This window comes from Hemitrygon akajei, chromosome 19 (genome assembly GCF_048418815.1).
Source record: "Hemitrygon akajei chromosome 19, sHemAka1.3, whole genome shotgun sequence".
Classification (NCBI taxonomy): domain Eukaryota; kingdom Metazoa; phylum Chordata; class Chondrichthyes; order Myliobatiformes; family Dasyatidae; genus Hemitrygon; species Hemitrygon akajei.
Window position 1 is genome coordinate 42,805,585 of NC_133142.1, and position 25,780 is coordinate 42,831,364.

The 25,780-nt window shown below is 40.6% G+C and overlaps 1 protein-coding gene and 1 long non-coding RNA gene across 3 annotated transcripts in view; one reads left to right on the forward strand and one right to left on the reverse strand.

Moving 5' to 3' along the window:
- LOC140741896 (uncharacterized) overlaps window positions 1-13,005 on the reverse strand; it is a 36,178-nt gene extending 23,173 nt beyond the window's left edge. Inside the window, exons 1-2 of the long non-coding RNA XR_012102160.1 lie at window positions 12,899-13,005; window positions 12,185-12,231 (exon numbers count right to left, since the gene is read on the reverse strand). This is a non-coding gene — a long non-coding RNA (uncharacterized lncRNA). The remainder of the gene's footprint in view (window positions 1-12,184; window positions 12,232-12,898) is intronic.
- Window positions 13,006-13,035: 30 nt separating this feature from the next.
- lrrn1 (leucine rich repeat neuronal 1) overlaps window positions 13,036-25,780 on the forward strand; it is a 46,043-nt gene continuing 33,298 nt past the window's right edge. For both annotated transcript variants that reach the window (XM_073072435.1, XM_073072434.1), the window contains exon 1: window positions 13,036-13,375. The gene's annotated coding sequence lies outside the window, so the exon portion shown is untranslated. The remainder of the gene's footprint in view (window positions 13,376-25,780) is intronic.

Below are 25,780 nucleotides of genomic sequence, written 5' to 3' on the forward strand. Positions count from 1 at the left end.
CTACTTTGTGAAAATATGATATTCTTTTCATTCATATTGAGGATGCAAGGGTGGCTACTTTAATTCTGATCTACCTCCACCATTCTAAGTATCTCCACCTCCACTATTCTGATCCCTAATAAGGTGAGGCTGAGTCATCTTCTTAAAAAACTATAGACTCTATGTTGAGGTTCTCACAGTGCTGTTAAGTAAAGTCTCCAGGGTTGTGACAATGATGGAATGAGTATAGTCCCAAGTCTGGATATTGTGCAAATTTGAAAGTAATGTTCTAAGGTAATAGTTATTTTGGTAGAAGTCATGTACTTCAGAAATACTGTTGTAAAGCTTGAGGAAAATGACAAAAGTACATCCTTAGAAGGCACACTTCAATGCTTATTTAAGAAAGAAACTTAGATTGATGGAGGTAGTGGATGGGATACTGAGTAAATGGGCAGCTTTGCCTTAGATGTTGTGATACTTCCTGATCATTGTATGTTGGATATCGGACAGTTGGAAAATGATGTTGGAGAGGTTGTAATGGGGGACAATGAAATAGCAGACAAACTGAAAAAGTATTTTGCATCAGTCTTCACTGTGGAAGATACTAGCAGTATGGTGGAAGTTCCAGGTGTCAGGGGGCATGTAGTGTGTGAACTAGAGAGAAGGTTCTCGGGAAACTGTAAAGTCCAAAGCTAGTTGTCATCTGAACCAGATGGTGTACACAACAGAGTTCTGAAAGAAGTGGCTGAAAAGATCATGGGGGCATTAATAATGATCTTTCAACCATCACTAGATTCTGGAATGAGTCTGGAGGACTGGAAAATTGGAAATGTCACTCCACTCTTCAAGAAGGGAGGGAGCCAGAAGAAAGGAAACTATAGGCCACTTTCTCTGACTCAGTGGTTCGGAAGACATTGGAATTGATGATTAAGATGAGGTCTCAGGGTATTTGGAGGCACATGATAAAATAGGCCATAGTTAGCATGGCTTCCTAAAGTGAAAACCTTGCTTAACAAATCTGTTGGAATTCTTTGAAAAAATAACAAGCAGGATATACAAATCAGAATCGATTGAAGTTGTGTACTTGGATTTTCAGAAGGCCTTTGACAAGGTGGCACACATGAAGCTGCTTAATAAGCATTGAGCCCATGCTATTTCAGGAAAGATTCTAGCATGGATAAAGCAGTGGCTGATTGGCAGGAGGCAGAGAGTTGGAATAAAGGGAGCCTTTTCTGACTGGCTGCCAGTGACTGGTGGTGTTCCAGAGGGGGCTTTGTTGGGACTGATTCTTTTTGCGTTATATGTCAATAATTTGGTTGATAGAATTGATGGCTTTGTTGAAAAGTTTGCAGATAATATGAAGATGGGTAGAGGGGCAGGTAGTTTTGAGGAAGTAGGATCCAGAAGGACTTAGACAGATTAGGAGAATGGGCAAAGAGATGACATATAAATACAGTGTTGGGAAGTGTACGGTCATGCACTTTGGTAGAAGAAATGAAAGGGTTGACTATTTTCTAACTGGAGAGAAAATACAAACAAAACTAAGGCAGAAAGGGACTTGGGAGCCCCTGTGCAGGATTCCCTAAAGGTTAATTTGCAAGTTGAGTGTCTGGTGAGGAAGGTAAATGCAATATTAGCATTATTTTCAAGAAGACTAGAATATAAAAGCAAGGATGTAATTTTGAAAATTTATAAAGCACTAGTGAGGTCTCATTTGGTGTTCAGTGAGAAAGCTCGGCCCCTTTATCTTAGAAAGGCTGTGCTGAAACTGGAGAGGATTGAAAGGAGTTTCATAAAAATGATTCCAAGATTGAATGGTTGGTCATATGAAGATTATTTGATGTCTCTGGGACTGCATTCACTAGAACTCAAATGAATGAGGAGTTGCATCATTGAAACCTATTGAATGGTGAAAGGCCTTAATAGAATGGATATGGAGGGGTTTCCTACGGAGGGTGAGTTGAACACCAGAGGACACAGCCTCAGAATAGAGGGGAATCCTTTCAGAACAGAGAGAAGGGGGAATTCCTTTAGCCAGTGCGTGGTAAAACTGTGGAATTCTTTGCCACAGGCAGCTGTGGAGGCCAACCCTGTATGTATATTTAAGGTAGTGATTGATAGATTCTTCATTGGTCAAGGCATGAAGGGATAGAAGGAGAGGGCAGGAGATTGGGACTGAGAGGAAAAGAGGATCAGCCACAATGAAATGGCAGAGCTGACTCGATGGGCCAAATTCTGCTCCTTTATCTTATGGCCTTATGGACTCATCTAGGACTGTGGAGAGTATTCTGATTTTGCATTGTCGATGGTGGAAAGGCTCTGTAGTCACTTCAACCAGAATATCCAACCTTTTATCTGTTTCTGTAATGGTATATTTATGTGGCTGCTCCAGGAAAACTTTCAGTTAGTGGTGATATCTAAGATATTGATGGTGGGGAATTAGATGGCGCTTCTTCAACTGGATGTCAAAAGGAGGTAATGATTTTCTCTCTTGTTGGAGACTGACCACACTTGTCACTACCTATTGCAGTAAATCTGTTAATCAGCTCAAAAAATAACTCACTGAAAATGAATCAAACTAAAGAGTTGCACTTGCAAGGCAAGAAACCAAAGGTACCAGTCAACAATCAAAGCAAAGGCGACCAATCAGATTTAAAAAATATAAATAAACAGGGAATTTCCCTGCAGAAAGTATTTCAAAATGAACCAAATTGCTCTTTTTTTTTTACTGTAGCTTTCTCTTTAAGATACTCCAGCATTCACTACTTCTATTCCAGTTAACAAATGTTCTTCCAACAAAATGAAAGGCCTTATTTTCCTATGGAATACATCATCCGCCACCTCCTGTCCCCTTGCAGATGAGTTGCAAGTTTAGTTTCCCATTTGTCTGTGTACCATCAGTACAATGATTGCGTAACACTCTATCCTCACATCAAAGTCGTTAACGTGGATTGTAAATATACAGATTTTTGTGACAACCCCTTTTATGAAAACATGCCATCCTGCTTTATTCCTGCTCTCTAGTTTGTGACTTAATGTTATCCTTACTGATATGGGATTTATTTTATTTATTCAGAGATACAGCTTGGCACAGCCCCTTCTGAGCCAATGGGCCACACCATCCAGCAGCCAGTTATCCTATCAACTGGTACTTCTCCGGCCTGTGGGAGGAAACCAGAGCATCTGGAGGAAGCACATACATTTCAAGTGGAGAATGTACAAACTCTTTACAGATGGCACCAGAGCTGAACTTCAAACTCTGGAATGTTCCGAGCTGTAATCGCGTCATGCTAACCTTGGCGCCCAAATATTACTGCCATTCTTGTGAGCCTTACTTGGGTTTAAAAAATCATTATGTGATACTGCAACATATAATGCTGTGCAAAAGTACTGTGTACATATATACATAGTTATTGTACCTAAGACTTCTGCACAATATGGTATTTGATGTATTGCACTATACTGCTGCTGCTGCAAAAACAATTCATGACAGAAGAGTGATGATAAACCTGTTTCTGGTATGGCAACACACACAAAATGTTCGTGGAAGTCAAGAGACCTGGGACTCAGCCTTCAAAACGTCGACCGCACTTTTTTCCATAGATGCTGCCTGACCTGCTGAGTTCCTCCAGCATTTTGTGTGTGCAGCTCTGATTTTCCAGAATATGCAGATTTTCTCATTTCCGATTCTGATATAGGTCTTTATTGTGGACTGTGAGTGGGAAGGGGGCAGGAAGAGGGGTATTATGGTTGAAAAAAAGGGGAAGGGAGAGGGTGGAAGTGGGAAGCACCGAGGAGACATTCTGCAATAAACAATACACTGATTGTTTGGAATCAAGTGACCTTGCCTGGTGTCTCAGGGCCGGCTATGTCAGCATCTGCACCACCTCCCACCCCTGGCACTCCTTCTCTGTCACCTGTTCCATACCCCTCCCATGGCACTCTCCCCTTGCCATTCTCAGCATCCTTTACTTCCGCCATATTTACATACACACTCTGTGCTCCACGTTGACAGATACAGTTCTGTGCAAAAATCTTAAACATTATGTATATATATATATACACACACAGACTTTTGCACTGTATGTCTATTGAGCATTCTAATTATATTGCATCCATTAGTTTCTTCCACTTGACATTGCTAAAGCAAGTGAAATTGTTGGCTCCAGGACTGATCTAGAGAATTCCTATAGTGTGATCCTGTGGCAAAGGAGATTGATAGTCAAACTGTCTATCGCCACAATAGATCAAAGGCAGATGCAATCTCAATGGCTCTCCACTCGGCTTTAGACCACCTGGACAACACAAACACCGATATCAGGATGCTGTTCATCGACTGTAGCTCAGCATTTAATACCATCATTCCCACAATCCTGATTGAGAAGTTGCAGAACCTGGGCCTCTGTACCTCCCTCTGAAATTGGATCCTCGACTTCCTAACCGGAAGACAACAATCTGTGCAGATTAGTGATAACATCTCCGCCTCGCAGACTATCAGCACTAGTGCACCTCAGGGGTGTGTGCTTAGCCCACTGCTCCACTATCTATATACACGTGACTGTGTGGCTAGGCACAGCTCAAGTACCATCTATAAATTTGCTGATGATACAAGCATTGTTGGTAGAATCTCAGGCAGTGATGAGAGGGCGTACAGGAATGAGATATGGCAACTAGTGACACTCAACATCAGTTAGACGAAAGAGCCGATTGTGGACTTCAGGAAAGGTAGACAAAGGAGCACCTACCAATCATCATAGAGGGATCAGAAGTGGAGAAAGTGAGCAGTTTCAAGTTCCTGGGTGTCAAGATCTCTGAGGATCTAACCTGGTTCCAACATATTGATGCAGTTATAAAGAAGGAAAGACAGTGACTATACCTCATTAGGAGTTTAAAGAGATTTGGTATGTCAACAAATACACTCGAAATCTTTTATAGATGTACCGTGGAGAGCATTCTGACAGGCTGCATCACTGTCTAGTATTGGGGTTGGGGGTGTTACTGCAGAAGGTTGTAAATTTAGTCAGCTCCATCTTGGGTACTAGCCTACAAAGTACCCAGGACATCTTCAGGGAGCGGTGTCTCAGAAATGCATCTTCCATTATTAAGGACCTCCAGCACTCGGGGCATGTCCTTTCCTCGCTGTTTCTATCAGGTAGGAGGTACAGAAACCTGAAGGCACACAGTCAGCGATTCAGGAAGAGCTTCTTCCCCTCTGCCATCCAATTCCTAAATGGACATTGAATACTTGGACACCACTTCACTTTTTAAAAATATATAATATTACTGTTTTTGCACGATTTTTAATCTATTCAATATATGTATACTGTAACAGATTTACTTATTAATTTATTACTATTATTATTTTTCTTCTATATTATGTATTGCATTGAAATTTCACATCACATGCCGGTGATAATAAACCTGATTCTGATTCTTTTTTAAAGCAAGGAATGATTACAATCATTCTACTAATCATATTTTGATTACTGTACCATTATTGCACATTTTATTGATAATCCTTAATGCAGGGAACAAGGTGTTATTAACTATAGTTTCATTCTTAATGAAGGATTTAATATCTTCCATTTTGAAATTCTAGTGGTTACCTTAAATGTTAATCCAAATGTTACCCACTAATTATCACCGACAGTGATCGACAACCATGTTGATGTCACTGCTGAAGAAGCTCATCAATGCCTCTACCTCCTCTACTTCTGGCTAAAAATATTTGGCACGCCCCCGTCAACCCCAACTGATTTTTTTTAATGCACCACAGAAAGCATTACATCTGGATGTTTGACAGCTTAGTATGGCAACTGCTCCGCCTGCGGCTGCAAGAAAACTGCAGAGAGTGGTGGACATCATGGAAACCAGCCTCCCCTCTATGGACTTTGTCTCTAGTTCTTGCTGCCTCAGTAAAGGAGCATAATCAAAGGCCTCACCCACCCTGGACATTCGCTCCTCTCCCCTTTCCCATCAGGCCTGAAAGCACGTATCAAAGGTTTAAGACAGCTTCAATCTCACTGTTACAAAACTCTTGAATGGATCTCCTATATCATAAGACGGACCCATGGCCTCACAATCTATCTCACTATAATCTTTATCACTTCATTATTTACCTGCATTGTGCTCCTTTGGTAGCTTTTACACTTTATTCTGTATTGTTATTCTTTTACTTTGTTCTACCTCAATTGCTGTGTGGGCGGCACAGTACCATAGTGGATAGCGCAGAGCTTTACAGTACAGACGACTGAGGTTCAATTCTCACTGTAAGGAGTTTGTACGTTCTCCCCATGATTGCATGGGTTTCCTCCAGTAGCTCCGTTTTCCTCCCGAAGTCCAAAGACATACCAGTTAATAGTTAATTGGTCATTGTAAATTGTCCTGTGATTAGGCTTATATCGGAAGATTGCTGGGTGCTGTGGCTCAAAGGGCCAGAAGGGCCTATTGCCCACAGTATCTCAGTCAATAAATATTTGATCTGTATAAGCAGTATGCAAGACAAGCTTTCACTATATCCTGATACATGTGTACAATGTACTGTGTATGTCATCAAAATGGCTTCTTTGGTTTGGTAGAGTAAGAATGCTTTTATGTTTGATAAGTGTTTTCTCTCGCAGCTGTTTAGCTTTGGACTTGCTGATATGGGGATTGTATTCATTTGTTAACCAATGGGGAATGTTATTTTGTCTTGTGAGGCTGGGAGCTTGGGGGGGTTTCGCGGTCTTTTGAGGGGAGGTGGGAAGGAGACGCCGAGGAAGGTGGACGTGCGCTGCACTGCTCGGTCGACCACCGAGGACGTGGAGGTCGGAGGAAAGTGACGAGGGGTCGAATGGTTCGATGGTTGAGCTCCAACGATGTGCACTAAACTGACTGAACTTTGATAAGTTGGCGCCTTTTACTTTATTTTCTTTTCCTTCATATATACTGTATTGCATAGTACTCTTTTAGTTTTAGTAACATCTTTAAAGTGTATTCCGTAATGGCATCTGGTGTGAGTTTGATATTGTGTGTGTACCCGTGGCATAAACTTGATTCTCACAGCACCTGTGTGTATGGGAGGCGGGGTGGTGAGTGGCTGGATCTCCTTTTCCGCTAGACATATACCAGCCTGTTGGGTAAGTGTTACACATGTGACAATGATAAACAATGAACCCATACCAACATGCTTCTTGGTGCTGCTTCGTCTATGGATGTGATGATGGGAACAACTTCAAAGTGTTTAAATGTCACTGAGAGCCTCTGCAGCAACATGGAAGCGTAAGGCAACAAGTCCATTACACTTCCCATCTGGTTGTCTTTCCATTGACTTTCTAAATGATTATGCAAGCCCCTTGTGGCTTTTTCATTGACAGTGCTCTGTTTCTGGTGCTATAATCCCTGTCAACGTGAGCATCATCTCTGAAACACGAGATCCCTGGACTGACATTGTGGGAGGGAGATCTTACTGTAGCGTCCACTTGCTGAGTCTAAGAGGCATAACCAGAAGATGCCACATTTCAATTTCTTTTCTTTCAGTCTTGCAAGAGGATTCTCTATTTCAGGCCACACTAAATGCCAAGGTCAATCTGCTTCCTGCTCTTATTCTGGATGACAGATTTGGGTTTGGAGTCAACCCTGACTCCTGTTCTATTTTCAAGATAATTATTGAGACAATCTCCAATGATTTTATTGATGCCTGGAATTACTTTTGGAGAAACCCTAATTTTCAAGAAGAAACTCAATTATTCCTGACTGGGAGATTCCTGACAAAAAAAGAATAATAAACACACAGACTTTCACATATGTATGGGGGGGGTTACAGGGTCATTAACAAGTCAGCTGGAGAAAGAGAAAACGAGAAGGTGATTGGACCAATCACAATTCCTGATGGTTTGGCATAGGGCATGCCAAGTGACTTTGGCCATGCTGCCTTCTCACTCCTCAGTCAGATTCTGGTAATCCCTTCTTACTCACCATAGCCCTAGTTCTTATGCTTCCTTTAAACTTACCTTGTTTATTAGAAAAATTATCATCATATAGTATACCATCTGAAAATATAGAGAAACTAAAGGTTGTTATAGCATTATTGGGAATCATATTCAAGGGTCCAGAAAATCAGCCAGTTCAATGCCATGAAAGTACCAAGTATACTGGATTATTGGAGTGTTACTGTGTCCACTTTGGCTGTAAAAGTTATCTCCCATGAATGATGGGTAAAGTAGCTTGAAAATTTACTGAAGTAATCACAGAGTGAGATGAAGTCCACTTTTACCCATCATGGGTTCTCAGGCTGAGGAAAACTCTGAACGGTACCCAGTTACTTACCCACAATGAACAAGAATCACCAGGGAAAACCTACTAACTAGCTCACTTTTGGTGGCCAACCTAATAATGCCTGGCCTGTCAGCTCTGCTACTTTGTATTCTTGCAGGTTTCTGTTTTTATTATTTATTCATGATATGTTACTGACGAAGTGGCACTTCAGATTCCATTCTAAATGGACTTGAGGTGAACCTTTCTCTCCATCAGAATCAGAATCTGGCTAAATACATTGGCATATGTCATGAAATTTGTTAACTTAGTGGCAGCAGTACACGATAATATAGAAAAAAAGTAAATCAATTAATATGTATATTACATACTTAAATTTAAAATAGTGTAAAAACAGAAATAATAAAAGTGAGGTAATATTCATTTAGGAATCGGATGGCAGAGGGAAAGAAACTGTTCTTGAATTGCTAAGTGTGTGCCTTCAGGCTTCTGTACCTACTTCCTGCTGGTAACAATGAGAAGACGGCATGTATTGTGTGATGGGGGTCCTCAATAATGGACGTGGCCTTTCTGAGGCACTGTTACTTGAAGATGTCTTGGTACTACGGACGCTAGTACCCTAGATGAAGCTGACTAATTTTACAATTTTCTGTAGTTTCTTTCGGTCTTGTGCAATGGCAACCACCCCCAACCTTCCCCCGTACCCGTGATGCAGCCTGCCAGAATGTTCTCCATGGTACATCTATAGAAGTTTTTGTGTGTTTTAGTATACAAACCAAATCTCCTCAAGTTCCTAATAATATACAGCCTCTGTCTTGACTTCTTTAGAACTCCATCGATATGTTGGACCCAGGTTAGATCCCCAAAGAACTTGACACCTAGGAACTTAAAATTGCTCATTCTCTCCACATCTGATTCCTCTATGAGGATTGATTCATGTTCCCATGTCCTACTCTTTCTGAAACCCACAATCAGGTATGTAGACTTACTGACATTAAGTGTAAGGTTGTTGCTGCAACACCACTCAGCTAGCTGATATAGCTCGCTTTTGTACACCCTCTCATTTCTATCTATGATTCTGCCAACAATGAATCAGAATCAGGTTTATTATCACCAGCGTGTCGTGAAATTTGTTAACTTAGTAGCAGCAGTTCAATGCAATACATAATATAAAAGAAAAACAATAAGATAAAATAATAAATAAAATACAGTATATGTATATTAATAGATTAAAACTCATGCAAAAAAAACAGAAATATATATTAAAGAAGTGAGGTACTGTCCAAGGGTTCAATGTTCATTTACGAATCGATGGCAGGGGAGAAGAAGCTGTTCCTGAATCATTGAGTGTGTGCCTTCAGGTGTCGGTACCTCCCACCTGATGGTAATAGTGAGAAAAAGGCATGCCCTGGGTGCTAGAGGTCCTTAATAATGGAAGCTGCATTTCTGAGACACCGCTCCTTGAAGATGTCCTGGGTACTTTGTAGGCTAGTACCCAAGATGGAGTCGACTAAACTTACAACCCTCTGCAGCTTTTTTCGGTCCTGTGCAGTAGCCCCCCCCCCCAAACCAGACAGTGATGTGGCAAATTAGAATGCTCTCCATGGTACAACTATAGAAGCTTTTGAGTGTATCATCAGCAAATTTATAGATGACATTTTTGCTATGTCTAGACACACAGTTATGGGTATAGAGCAGATAGAGCAGTGGACTAAGCACACATCCCTGAGGTGCACCAGCGTTGATCATCTGTGAGGATATATTATTCAGTTTGTGATGTGAAGGTGCCCCATGGTGTTGTTGGTTAGTTATCCCAATGAGAAAGAAGGCAACTAATACATGGGAGGTGACTTGGATAAGCTTTTGGAGATGACAGTGTCTGCATCTAATTTCTGGCCAAAACATCCATCCTTGGGAGGTGCTCTCAAAGAAGCCCTGACAAATTTTTGCGAAGCATTCTGCAGTTGGTATACTGGCCAGCCCTCAAGGAGAATGGAGTGAATATTTAAACTGTGGATTGAATGACATCAAGCAAACATTCCGTTCCAAGGTCAACTTGACCTTATCTTTTGCACACGTTTTAGACTCTCCCTTCACTGGGAATGATGAGGTCCATGCCATTAGTTATTACATAGTTCCTTCCATTCCTATTTGGATGTGGCTTTGACCTGATGTGTTGGCTGTGGAATTACTTAGCTTTGTCAATGACAAACTGTTTCCATCACTTAGCACAGCACAGCCATCTCTGCACAGCTGTTCATCAGATTGGTGCCTCAGCTTTAGATACACCTGGTCCGATCCTGGCATGTCCCCCCACATTCCTCATTGAACAAGGGAGCCTCTCCAGCTTAAATTGAGGAAGATATCTAACAAGGATTGTGGTGGCATATAATTCTACTGATGCTAAAACTGCATGATAAGCATCACTTTTGATAATGTGAATCTGCTGTGCAGCTAACTCATTTAGCAGGTTGGTAAAGCCACATAACATTCTCATTCTGAAGATAAGATTTAGCTTCCACAAAGTTTCATTGGTAAGTGTACTGCAGCAGGTTGATCAATAGAATGAGTATCTCATGTTAGTTCTCTTCTGTCCAGAAACAGGACCATTGATTCTTTATATGAGAGGACAGGAAGTAGTCATCAGCAGGTTGCTGCCTGGTTTGACGTCATGCAACTTCACAGGTTTCAGGACACACTCTCCAGACTGTGTACCCTAGTGCCAACAGTGCTATTGAACTTCCACATCATGGGGCAGACAGAACATCCTCAGGAATTATGTTGGAGGAGTTTGAGGTGTCATCTTGAAATTATGATTTTGTAAGCTCAATTCAGGATTAGTTTTCATTTTTGGGTTATTTCCAGATATTAGTGACAAGGACTTTGCATTGCAAATAGGCTAAATGTCTCTTTGCCAGTGTACACACGTTCAATGCTGAGGTCAATGGTCCTGTTTTGTTTGAAGTCTACCTTGTTGTGATGTATGGGGTCCTTGGTCTTATTAGAGTATAGTTACAATCCAATGACATTGGCATTAGTCTATAGTAATATATAGGCCAGACTGGGAAATGCTGGAATATTTTCATATTCAAAGCCCTGAAATGTTTATATTACCAAAAAAAATAGTTTCATAACCCTAATGCACAGTCTTTAACCCAGATTTATTTAATTGACTGATATAAATGCTCCAGCTGTCACAGGGGATTACATGTTTCATCACATGATCACCATCTTCATAGTTTATTAGTATAAAGTATGCAAAGGCAAAAAATATCTTGGAAAATTAGTATTTTTAAACATGCCACAAGCTTTTTCTCCCCTCTTTATTATGATCACAGTGACAACTAATTATGAACTTCACTTCCCAAGGAATTAGTCTCCCTCATGGTCACTGGGACAGCACTCAGTAACTGCCCAACCAGAAGCACCATCAGAGTCCAGTCAATCGAAAGGAGGCTCACCATCTCTGGACTAATTAGAAAAGACAAGCAAGCCCACTAAGATTAATTTCTAAACTCTGTGAGGTTCCAAAGCAATCCTGAAGGATTGTCTGCCCCAGCAGTGGTACTGACCCACCTTTGCATGTACTGCTTTCTCTGTTCTTATGTTGAGGAGAAAGGAAACAAGGAAATACTAAAAATAGAACTGCAAGAATGCAAAAGCATATATCCTTATTTCAGTGATGCTTTGTTTGACCTTCACAATATTCATGGAAATGCTCCGCTGGAACAGAGACTGGAGTCACGTCTCACTAGTCACAAGAATAATAGTGTTGGTAGCCATGTGTGGAAATGGAAAGGAAATAGAAGGGCAGAAAGTAATTAGAAGAAGGAGATTTGGATAGCTTCCACATTCAAAGTGATAAATCTACTGTCATGCTGTTTTTTTTCAGGCCATCAAAACAAGCAGAGATTCTTAATTTAAGCTCCAAGAAAATAGATTGAATATTCACCAGCAATTCCAACATTAGCAGAGAGCACGTCTTAAATTCTTCGGCTGCTGCAGAGAAAATAAAAAAAAAACATTTCTTTCCATTTAATATGATTTTTAAAAAAACACTAAAGGGTCAAATATTTACATACATGGCCCATTATAAAGAGTTCACTTAATTAGCGTTAGCTTGTTACCTGCACAATTTCTGCACAAAGCCAACCAAAAAAAAACCCCATTATTATATTAATTGAACCCGGCGGCATTAAAACACAGATTTTGACCCTCATTTCTCCTTTCAGGCGATGAGTGACACTTGGCCAAAAGACAGCACAAGCATTTCTGCACTGCAGTGCAAAAAACCCAGAGGCTGTAGGTATTTTTAATATATGTAAACTGCTCCAGTTTATCAAATCAGTTACCTCTCTCCTCACTCTTCTCTCTCTCTCTCTCCCTCTCCCGCTCCACCACCACCTTCCCCCCTATCTCTAGGACGCGTGTAGTTCTTTCTTGGGAGTTTTTAAAACACCGAAGGGTAAGACTTCAGGCAGAACTCTGTATTGTTACACGGGTGCTGTCACGTTCGGTTCCGCCACCACATTCATTGGGACTCAGTTCCCCCAACACTTCTAGCGGAAAAATAACGCTGAGGGGCAACCCTAACTACAACAGCTTCCCCCCCCCCCCATGCCCAACTCCCCGGTATTCTCACAGCAACTCCTCCCCACTCACACACTTCTTTTGTATCCCCGACCGGCTTTGCAGATGGGCTTCTGCTCGTCTGGGCTTTTTGATAGGCAGCGGGCAGCCACCAATCACGCGCTCGGAGTCCGCCGGCTGCTGTATTATATAGTCCCAGGTGCTCGCTGACACAGGCACTGGAGGAAGAGCTCCTTTGGCTTCTTGTGCTCACTCAGCTGTGAGGCAAACTCGCGTGCTGTTGCAGCCGGGGAACAATTTCTACGGGCAATGATCATGCTGGGAATGAATTTGAAGCTTCCAGCTTAATTTTTCTTTCGCGCAGAAGCTAATGGAGGAAATTCTGCTGAATCCTTGACAGTCGGGAGAAACTGCTGGGTGTTTGCAATTAACTAAATGAATCCTTCACAGTGACTGCACATAAGCCCCTACCGAGTGCCCCAATTCACATTACAGGCAGTTTTTCCACTCCATGTAGGATCTGCAGTTGGATACAACACTTCGGCTTAGTTGGGTAAGGCACCGCTATCCTTTCTCTTTTACGAGTGCTTTGTTTTAGACGTGTAATTCCTCGAGCAATTATTAATTTGACCACAGTTCTTGTTAGCTGGAATGATCCTCTACTAAACAGAGGCGTGCTTGCCCCCACCCGCCTCCCCTAATCTTTCATTTCCATTTAAATGAGGCGACATTGTAGAAGGAGCTTTCTTGCCTTTATTCAGAAGGAGGAATCTAAAGGGACAATGGGCCTTTTAAAAGATGAGTGAAAAGCCCAGTATGGGCCCTATGTTTCCAGGATCGGGGAGTCCATTGTCACCTTTTAAAGCTGGCGAGGAGACTGGGCTGAGACCTTCAGCTTCGCTGCTCCGTGTCCCACCCTTGAAAGCCGGCAGCGGCGACCTCTTGCACCTCAGCTCAGCTCCAGACAAGTGGGGGAGGTGGGGGTTCCCGGACAAAAGGCTGCTAACAAGTTGCGTCTGTGAATATGGCCATTAACTAGCTGTCAGTGGGTGACAGGGGCCCAGACCTGGTATCAAACCAAAGGACTATTCACGTGGAATCCCCTTCCCTCCCCTCCATTCCCTTGGAAGGCATTCTTGGAAGAGGGGGAAGGAAAAGGGAGTTGGGGGGGGGGCGGCATTTGAACATTGTCGTGATTTAAAAGAAGTCTGAGTATCCAAAAAGGGTATAAATCTAAAGGTATGCAAACAAGCTTCGCAGCTGCTATGGTTCTCGTAATATAGACTAACTCTGTATGTAGTACTAACGTGGTTCTGCTTTCACTTTGTGTTCCCTTGCTCTCGTTCCTCTTGGCAGCTGTTCTTCTTGGGGAAAGAATGATGTAGGTGGGGAGATGAGGTGCTACCCTGTGAAGTACTTCACATCTTTAGGACGTCTTCTTGCTTATTCACCTTTCCCGCTCTTAAATTTTACTGTCCCTTTTTTTGATTGTACTGTAAAACACCGATGCACTTTCCTTAGCGGGCTTTCCCGTCAACCCGGTTATATTCCATTTAACTGGAAATGTTAAACAGCGATCATAAAATAAAAGACCAAACACCACTTTTAAGTTTAATGATGAAATGCCTGCGACTCTTTTTTTCAGGGCGCTGGGGTTTTTGAAAGAAAACACAACACATGAAACAGTTTAGTTGTGCGTTCCTGATTTCTGGGAAAACTGTTTGTTTTACTAAAACAGTTTATTCTTGTGTTAATTTTGGGACCTCCCGATTTTAATCTTAAAATGTTTATGTTCACAGATTGAAGGAGATGGGAGAGATTTGCTGAGTGTGTTTTGAATTGATTCTGCAAACTCCTGAGTCTCTTTACTTGGACGCCCTGTTTTAAGTGCCTTGGTAGCTATGACCCAGGTCATCTTATCAGCCGCGGCTGCAATTATTCATAATGGCTTCCCATAGCATTTAATACATCCAACAGTGGCCAATTTTTTTTTTGGCTAACATGGGTCTCTAATTAGAACAAAAATTCATCCTGGTGTTGCTTGAGATTAACACCCAATGCTAATAGTGGCTAATTACTGCAACCTTTTTGGTATCTTAGCTCCTGAATATGTAAATATATGAAAAACTATGCAGTATATCAGTCATCAGTTCTGTACAATTTTGCAGTAGAAGTAGATATTTGCATGATTATTGTGCTCAGAAATTTTCACTACTTTAAAATTTCAGTTCATACATTGCTGTAAATTGTGAAGGTTTTTTCAGACATTATTTTCCTATTAGAGTTTTAAGATGTTGCTTTGCACTTAACCACCATTAATAATCTGACTGTCAAATGCTAATTAGATGATACTAATTGGTTTTAAAAACATTTTTGTCAGTGCCTGACTGCCTTTCGTAGTTAAAGGGTTAATAAAACGGTTGTTTCAAATAATAACTTCAGTAATACTGTGCTCCCCAGTATCAGTTTTAAGAACGTGCATTTCAGATGCCTCCTATTTCTCCCCCAACCCCCTTCAATAAACCTACTTTGTGACGTGAGGCAGGTGCTGCATACAACTCTTCATTCGTATATGAGAAGTTTTTTTTAAATACTTGAGATTAGATTTTATGATACTATCAGGCCCATGTGTAGTATGTGTTTTGTCTTTGGGTCAGAGCATAGCACTCTCACTGGGTTGTGGGCTCCAGGCCCATTTTATAGACGTGAGCACAAAATCTGGAATCTGCAATGCCTGAGATGCTTTTGTTTCGATGAGACTGCATCTGCTGGCTTCGATGTATGTAAAAAGAAACCAAAGCACTATTTTGAAGTGTAGACAAGTTACCCCTGTGCCTTTGCCAATGCTTGCTTCTCAATCTCACCCACAGACTTTTTTTATTCCTTCAGGGGATGTGTACATCACTGGCAAGGGAAGTATTTGTTGTTCATGCCCAGATGCTCCTTGAAATCAAGCTTCTCCACCCCCCCCCCCATTTCAGAGGGCAATAGGCACTGACCATCCTGGTGTTCACAAGGACCAATCTGAATAAGGATGGAAAAGTTCCTTCCATGAAAAATGTTACTGAATCATATTTGTACTAATCAGTTATTCTATTGAGAACAGGTGCATGTATTTTATTTTGGGTATGGCTTCAATTTTGTATTTTCCTCTTGCTTTGTGGAGGATTTGTACTGGTATTGGCACTTTCGCTGTCATGTGGCAAATTGCCATTTGTACGTACTTGCTGTGTGCCAGTTGGTTGTTACAGCAGTGATTGTATTACAAAACTATTTGAGTGGCAGTGCATCCTAATGCACTGAAATCCCGGAAAGTGCTGTAAGATGCAATGTGCACTCCTACCAAACAGTGATGCAACTAGTGACATTGTCTCGTCTAGCAAATTGTATTTACCACAGCATGTTCATAGATTTTGTATATCGCAGATTCCTGTGTAGGTTTGGCTTAGTGAGCATGGATTTTAAAGTTTAGATTGTATTATTGCTACTACTACAGAACTCTTTCCCTACTGTCAATGTGTGTTGGGGAGGGAATACTAGCTTGGTGCTATTGAAGTTGCTTTTTGAGCTATTGATTTCAGGCTGTGAAGCCTCGGTTGGTTAATCTGTTGAAGCATTGCACTCTGAGGAAGCCAGTTCGTTGATCTTGTCTTGCCATTCTGTGACACTGTTATAGTGCTGAATAAATATTAATGAAGTCATCTGAATTGCTTCTGACTAGCTTTCTGTATTGGTGCAGAGAAGATTCAGCAGGGGTAGTGAATCCAAGTGACCTCTATTTCAGGAACCAGGCAAATGCAGCTAGTACTAACTAGATATAGAGGAATATGACTACTACTCTCACCAGGCTCTCTAAGGGTGCTGACTTGTGTCATGAAGCACTCTGCAGTGCAATAGATGCCCACTTTTCCTTAATAAAACACTGGTGCCAGGGTAATCTTGAATCTCTTGTCAGCAACTCCCCACAACCGGGCACAGACTTTTTTTTTTGCAACATTGCATGAATGGACTGCCTTTGGAAGTTGCAGAGTAAATTCATTTTCCTTTTGTGTGCATTAAGGAGACTGTAACCTCTTTCTCGGATCAGTGCTAGAACAGAAGCTTGAGTGGATTAAATAATCATGAGGAAGGGTTTAAGGAAGCCTTTAAGTTCAATGTGGATTATCGAAACAACGTTCTATAGTCCTCCAACCTCCATGTCACTTGTACAGCAGGCAATCGCTTGTTCACTCTAACAAAGGCCTATTTCTAATGTGAAGGACTTAGAAAGATTAGCACTAAATTTGTCTTTAACATTTTGAATCTTGTGCTATTACAGTTCTGTATAAACTATTTGGGATCTAAATTTATAGAAAATGAGTTAGTAAATTGGCCAAAGATAATTTAAAAAAATTGACAGTAACATGCGGTAAGAATTCGAAGGCTAACTACTTCCTTTTCCACCCCCCCCCCCTAAATTTTAAGAAGAAACTTGGTGCAATAGGAAGCATATTGAAATACCAATGGAAATTATCATGGCAGTATATAAACTCTTCGTCTCCCAATTCTGCCAAAACCCTAATCCCAGTGACCCTATGGATGGATATCTGGTGCAAGTCACTAGCCAATTTTTTGCTTTTAGTTGTGGTGATTCAATTAAATTAAGGTGCAAATTCAACTATTAATGAAAGTGATCAATCTTTAATGAGAAAAACAACAAGACTTTTCTTAAAACGGCCTGAAAGATCATAGTGATTTAAAAGCAACGGGAAGGGAAGTATTGAGGAGGAAATGGGCCTGTTTCTTCAGTTCCCCATCCCCCTTTGCTTTACCATCGCACTTTTTACACAATATCTTTTTTTTATTAGCAGATTTAGATCATCAATATTGTAGGGTGTGCACAAGCTGCAGAATGTCAACTATTTGAGATATTTTTGGTACTGTTTGATCTAATACTTGGTAACATGACTTTTTAAACTGTTTCCTGTTCTGTTGAATAATTGATTGCTGTCTGCAAAGCATTGAATGTTTGGTATTCTCTTCACTATTTTCTTTACATGCTCGGGGTTTGAATGGTCTCCCTTTTCTGTTTGTTATTAAAACCGACTTTTTAAATCTTAAGTGTTTGATTTTTCAATTCATTGGTTAATTTTTTAATTAGCTGAAGAGAAGTGTCAGCATGAAACACGACCTTAAACACGTTACAATGCATGTGTCTGGTTATCCTGCTTAGCACGTGCACAGTGCTGATGTCTCTTAGTCTTGAGATGGACAGTGGTAGCCTTTATAGTGCTTGATACTGATAGAATTAAATGTAGACACGATGCTTGATAGTCCAGCATTAGTCTGGGTTAATCTGACTTCAACTCGGCAATGCTCAGCAGGGAATGGAGTGATTAGTACCTCTGAGAATGGTTCTCCTTACCTTGTAACCTGCCCATTTCATTTGACAATTGGTTAGTATAGGTTGTTGGAAGTTCCCTTGTTTTGTCACAAATACTTGTGCATCTTCCACTCAAATTTCAGTAATGCCTTTGGCAGCCAACCACCATTCCAATTTGGGAAGATGCAATCAATCAGGAACCCTAATGGCTGTAACTAGGTTAGCTTTGAAATCTTTTTTAAGTGTATCAATTAATGGAATTTGGGAGTGCTTCAAGCAAATCGCATAGCTGGTTTCAACTTCTTGCTGAGCCTCCGCTCACTGAGCGACACAAATCTAATCGAAACAGGTCTATCTATGCAGTAATTTGGTTATGGTGCTTAAGACCATAAGACACAGGAACAGAATTGTGCCATTTGATCCATGGAGTTTGCTTCACAATTCTTTCATGGCTGATTTATTATCCTTCGTAACACCTTTCTCTTTGCTTTAAACCCACAACCTTTTACACCCTTGCTAATAAAGAACCTATCAACCTCTGCTTTAAATATATACAATGTCTTGACATCCACAGCCATCTGTGGCAATAAATTCCAGATTCCCGGTTAAAGAAATTCCTTATCTGTTCTAAAGGGAGTCCTTGTAGTCTAAGGCTGTGCCCTCTGATCTTGGGCTCTCCCACTGTAGGAAACATCTTCTCCAGATCCACTTTATCTAGGCCTTTCAGTATTTGGTAGGTTTCTTCTAAACTCTAACAAGTACAATCTTGGAGCTTGTTAAACCTTTCATTCCAGGGATCATTTTTGTGAACCTTGTGTAGATCCTCTCCAATGACAGCACATTCTTTCTTGGACAAGGAGCCCAAAATTGCTCTTGATACTTCAAGTGCCTTCTGACCAATGCTTTATAAAGCCTCCACATTGTATTCTTTTGTATTCTAGTCAGTATAAAGTAAGAAAACTAGTGAGCAACTGTTGCTACTTTCTCCCCATGCTGTTTTCTCACTTGTTATCTCCTACACTGCCTTGGCAACAGAAGCCACAAGGAATTCCCATTTGGGTAGCTCCATTCCTCAAGTGTAGGCCTAGGAAAGTCCCAAGAAGAATGACTCTAGAGACTGAGGAATTGAGGAAACAAAGGAGAAGCTGCTCCTATGGTGCAATTGTACATGATATGTATATAGTTGCACTTTGCATTTATAATCTTTACTTTGTGTAGGAGACATTAATTCCCTAGTAATGTGACAATTGAGCTCATAGATTGGATGCTGTTAGAATTAATTTAACATGGCTGGCACTCTGACCACAAAGGCATTTGTTGAATTGTTTGACAGTATCAAAGCCTGTTCCCATGCTCTGTCTCTGACTCACTTCCCCATTTATTCAGCATGGTGAGTTTAGCTACCAATACCCCCTACGATGGATTCTGATTACTTGGGGTACATTGGGACCAGCATGTTTTGGCTCAATTAAGCAGTTGCCCCAATTAGCTGAAGATCCATGGAAATAGTTAAAAAGGCTGAACTACTGTTTAACTGAATAACAATTTCAGTATTTAACTGAAATACAGAACAAATTAGATCACTACCAATGCCTCTACAGAATTATAAAACTCCGTTGATAATCATGAGGAATCAAGAGGAATTCATCTGTTATTTTAACTGCAAATGAACAAAATCGGTGCAGACACCTGTGCAGATAATGGACTGCATTCATACACTGCTTTAGACAACTGCATCCAAATCTTCTTTTTCATTGTTACATTCAAGATGATTAACTTAAAGTAGTGATTTAGTTTCATTTTCATCTGTCCATTTTTGACATCTCCAAGCTTGAATGCTTGAAACTGTGAGCAAAACAATCACTAATTCTTCCTGCTTATTTTTTCGCCGACTAACAAACACGTGCAACTAATACTATTTTAAAAACTGATCACTCTAAGCATGGTGGGGTACGTAATGGCCACGCAACTCAGCAGCGATTTCCTGCCCCAATTAAGCAGCGTATTGCCCCCCCCCCCCCAAGTAAGGGAATCCCAGCTATCTTCTCGATTAGTTTTTGTTTTAAAGAGTTGTCCCAAATAACTGGCTGCTCCAATTAACCAATGGCCCAATTAACCAGAATCCACTATTTATGTGGTGGATTCCCCTCTTCAAATCAAGGAGAAAATGCCCCAACTAGCAAAGTAGTTTAAAACACAATTTGTTTATTTTTAGTGATGTGTGTTTAAAAACAAACAACATTCTTAAAATGCATTTAAAACTTGGAGGATTTCTATCTTAAACATTTCCAAATTACATACCATTTCTAAAACATGAAGGACATACCAATGACGCAGATAAACGAATTGTCCATCGCAGAAATCTAAGCCAGAGGAGTGGAATTTAGTTCACCCCGTGTTTCTTTCATGCCTCTTGATGTTCCTTGCTCCATTCCTAATGAGCCTGAACTGCTCTCTATGATGGAGAGTCTTGTCCCAAAGTCTTGACTGTTTAATCTCTTCCATAGATGCTACCTGACCTGCTAGATTCTTCCAGCATTTTGTGTGTGTTGCTTGGATTTCCAGCATCTGCAGATTCTCTTGTCTTTTTGTGCTCTCCAGATTGTACTGTTTCTTTCTCTCTTGGATGACTTCTCACAAATATATTTCCTCTGATACCCCTTTTCTTTAAAAAAAGACTTCTGTGATTGATGACCTTCAGAAGTATCTACTGGTGTGTTGCATGAAATTACATCAGAATAAGCTGTCTGTTACCTGGCCCCTTTTTATACAGCAACATCCCACAGAGTCCCAGTGATGGATTACTCGACTGTCTGGTGGTTGAGGTAATGCAAGAAGACAGTTTCATGCTCTTGGTGATGAGTTGAATCTTTTAATAGTTACCTAAACAATTGAGGCTCTGTGGGCCATGCTTCCTAGCTGGCCTTTACAAATAGGAGATGCAGTTAATTTTTACTGAGCTGTAACATCAGCTCGTAATATGTTCCAATTCTGAAGCTTGGATTGCATCTACTACACTTTGACTCTAATTATATTGCTAACTAATGCCAGGCTGTACTCAGGTGTCTTTGGTAACAAACTCCATGTAAACAGACACTGGATCATCTATTCTAGCTGTCACTGCTGATTATTAGCCGTCCCCCAGAGTTTGCATCAAAAAAATCATGCTGACATAATACCCAAAGGTAACCACTGCAGCTGCATAAACAAAGCTCTAGATCTGTGTCAGAATCCATTGAGATATGACTCAGTAAACTGAACCTCCTGATTCAGTATAGGCCTGGTTACATTCATACCCTAGATCCCAGACTGGGGTCCACGGATCTCTCGGTTAATGGTAAGGCTCCATGGCATAAAATATTGAGTATCCCTGCCCTTGATAAACTGTCCTTTATCCTCTTGTTTCTGAGAAGGCTTAAATTACAAGGATTATTTTGCTTAATATGTATAACTGTTGCCCCACATGTTGGTATTGTGGAAGTTAGAGACTTGCTTGTATTTGCACTCTGCTTGGCTTGTACCGCTCAATTCTTCAACACCTTAGTATGTAACGGGCATCATTTGATGCGCTTTCCACTTCTTAAGTGTTTCTGAACAGTAGAAGTAAGCCTTCAAACTTCTGAAGCCACACTTTGGAATCCAATTGCTGTATGTCAGAATTGAGTTTAATATTATTGGCATATGTTAACTTGTTAATTTGTTACTTTGTGGTAGCAGTGTAATGCAATAAATGATGTAGAGGAGAAACTAAATTACAGTAAGTTGTATATACCAATAGTTAAATAATTAGTGCAGAACAGAAGAATAGTGAGATAATGTTCATGGTTTCAATTTCATTCACAAATCTGATGGGTGGGGTGGGGGGGGGGGAGCTATTCCTGAGTCACTGAGTGTGCCTTCAGGCTTCTGTACCTCCTTCCTGATGGTGACATTAAGAGGTATGTCCTGGGTGTTAGGGGTCCTTAACGATAGACGCTGCCTTTTTGAGGCACAACTCCTTGATGTCTTGGATATTACAGAGGCTAGTACGCATGATGGAGTTGACTAACTTTACAACTTTCTGTAGCTTCTTTCATACCTGCGCAGTAGATTCCACCGCCCCCCCCCCCCCCGACATACTAGATGGTGATGCAGTGAGTCAGAATACTCTCCACAGTACGTTTGTAGGAATGTTTGAGTGTATTTCAATTCATTTCTAATGGGTCAGTTTAAAACCTACAGGGATATTGCAGATTAATTTCTGTAAGGTGTATAATTGGTCTTTAGCAAGGGGCTAAGCTGGTTTCTCTTGCCCATTCTTGTGTGCCACCCACTTGGCCATGCATTTTCTTTCCTTCATTGCTTTATCTCGTGACAATGCTGACTGTATTCATTGTTCACTCTGCTCCTGGTTTATTTACAGGTGAATAAAAAATATAATTGAAGAGGAGATTTTTACAAACTGGAACTGCAGCGATTTGACTACACAGTGGGGACTGTGCGTCAGTTTTTGAATTTTTTCCCTTGTCATTGAGTTGCACAGATTTTCAAAGCAACTGAATTACAAAGCAACTAAAGACTAGCTTAAATCTGAATCAAATGTCATTTGTCCATGGCATTGCAGAGTTCTAATTCAAAATGAAATTCTTCATTGAGTAAATGAGATTTAGCAAAGATCTTGTTTATTGCTGAAGTGTCGCAGTTAAAGATGGGGAAGAAAAATTAACTTGTCTTTTTTTGTCTTGTTTTGTTTGAAGCAGCAGTCGTGCAAGATAAATGCCATGCAGATAAATGCAGTTGGGGAACTGCCTTTTCCCTGTGTCAATTACTCGATGTTATTCCTGACTGCATTGGGGATCTTGAGGGGTGCTTAAATTCAATCAGATGCCCGACACATGTTTAAATCTTTAAAATGGAACTTGGCACTTATTTTTCTAGTATCATGTCATTGGAAATTCCCAACTGTGCAACAGTTACAGTTTGGACTTTTATTCAACAATTCCTGTTCAGTGCCAAGTTTGTTTGATAGCTGAGCATTTTGTTTTAAGAGGTTACTTTATCCCTGAAGGATAACTTGGAGAAAACTACTTTTCTGCTGGAGATAATTTCAATGAATTGCCTGAAAGTATGATCTACCACAGCTGTTTTTTCTACTTGCACCAATTACTGTCATTGTACAACAGTTTGAAGAACATCATTACTTTTCTGGCTGTTTGTTGTAATAATGCAAACCAGATCTAATCCCCCTCTGTCTCCCGTTAGCAAAGAAACTTCTTCCTTTTTACTTCTGTATTTTTTCTTTCATAAAAACAACTTTGTCTCACTTGCTTCTCCTGTGTCCAGTTAATGCTGTTTAGCTGATGTCATTCCTATTTGCCTGAAGTAGAAGATAAATGTAGTAGTGACATTAAGTTGAAAGACCACATTGTTCTAGATATAATTTAAATTGTGCTTGCTGGGTAGAGCCACTAAAACTACTGTATGGTTTTACAAGTGGATGGAAAGTAGCAGTCAAATCCTGTGCCCCAATTGGTGGCTGGTGTAGGGGGGAAGAATAGGAGCTTAAAAACTCTTGGACGATCTGCTATGTGAATCAAATTATATGATGTTTTTTATTAAAAGTCAACTATTTGAAAGAGTATCTGGGAGTTTGAAGTCCACTTGGTTTAATTTTTTTAATACTTGATTATATTAAACTTAAAGATGATACTCATTTTGGATATTTCTTTGTTAACTTTAGAAGAATCCAGCAAGGTTGAGATGACTATTTTCAGGCATTTCCACCAGCTTCAATAAATACCCAAAGACTTGGACAGGTATTACAAAAGAGTTCTTAAAAGGGACTGTCTGCAGAATAATCAAATATTACATTAGTGAGTGATGGCACAGGTGATGTTGTTAACTAATATGAAGTATATAGTAAAATTTACTACTCGCAAAAGATTAATGGTTTTCATTTAACAGGTTCTTAAAACAAACCAAAAACTCTAGAATTGTTCTATAAATGCAAGAGATTCTGCAGATGCTAGAAATCTAGAGCAGCGTACACAAAATTCTGGAGGATATCAAGCAGGTCAGTCAGTATCTATGGAAGGGAATATCGATTGTCCTAACTTCTGATAATTTCTAGCACCTCCCCCTCACTTTTTCAATTGCCCAATTAAGTCCATAAGGTATAGGAGCAGAAGTAGGGTATTTGGCCCATTGAGTCTGCTCTGTCATTCAATCATGGGCTGATCCAGTTCTTCCAGTCATCCCCACTCCACTGCCTTCTCCCCGTACCCTTTGATGCTCTGGCTAATCAAGAACCTATCTATCTCCTCCTTAAATACACCCAGTGACTTGGCCTCCACAGCCGCTCGTGGCAACAAATTCCGCAGATCTACCACCCTCTGACTAAAGTAATTTCTCCTAATCTCTGTTCTAAATGGACGTCCTTCAATCCTGAAGTTGTGCCCTCTTGTCCTAGAATCCCCTACCATGGAAATAACTTTGCTATATCTAATCTGTTCAGGCCTTTTAACATTCTGAATGTTTCTGAGATCCCCTCTCATCCTCCTGAACTCCAGGAAATACCAGAGCTGCCAGATGTTCATCATGCGGTAACCCTTTCATTCCTGGATCCCCTCTTACCCCTATTCCTCCCACCTGCCTATCATGTCCCTCTGGTGTCCCTTTTCCCTTTTTTGTCATGGTCCACTTTCCTCCTATCAGATATCCCTTACCACCTCTGCCTGTCACCTCACCTTGCCTCACCTACCAGCTTGTACCCCTTTCCCTTATCATACCTTATTCTGGCTTCCCCCCCCCCCCTTCCTTTCCAATCCCGACATAGGACCTCGGTCCAAAATATAGACTGTTTATTTCCCTCTACAGATGCTGCCTGACCCTCTGAGTTCCTCCAGCACTTTGCACGTGTGTTTAATAACAGCTGATTATTGAATAGTTTATTGCTTGCAGCAGGGGAAGAATGGGAATAAAGTATCTTGCTGCAGTGATGCGGATTTAAATTGAAGGGAGGAAAGGTACTTGGGTTACAGCAGTGCAATTGATTCTTGCTAATGTTTGGAAAAGCTTATCTAGGTCAGGGGGAAAACTTGTCAAAAATCTGGATGTAAGTATGAAATGTGCAGTACTACCCTGCAACCTGTACTTGCACCATTCCTATTCTTGGAATATTTGCTCAGATTTTTTTTTAACATGGGCCATAATAAACTGCAAAATGACTGTGCAAATGAATGTGCAAATACTCTGCAAATATTGTTCACATAAGATAATTCCTGTATACCCTTTGTTGGAAAGTAGACTTGCATCAAACTTGCCTCTTTCATATTTGCTTTTTTTTCCCTCCAATATTATTTTTTAAAGGTGGAGTCTTTTCATTCAAAAGCAAGACATTTGTATCAAAGTTCAATGTAAATTTATTATTGAAATTTGTCATCATATTCAACCTCAAGATTCACTTTCTTTGGAGCATGATCAGTAAATCCAGTAACATAATAGAATCAATGAAGGGCCACGCCAACAGGGCAGACAACCACAGTGCAAAAGACAAACTGCAAATACAAAAAGGGAGGAAAACAGTAGTAATAAATACTGAGAACCTGAGTTGAAAAG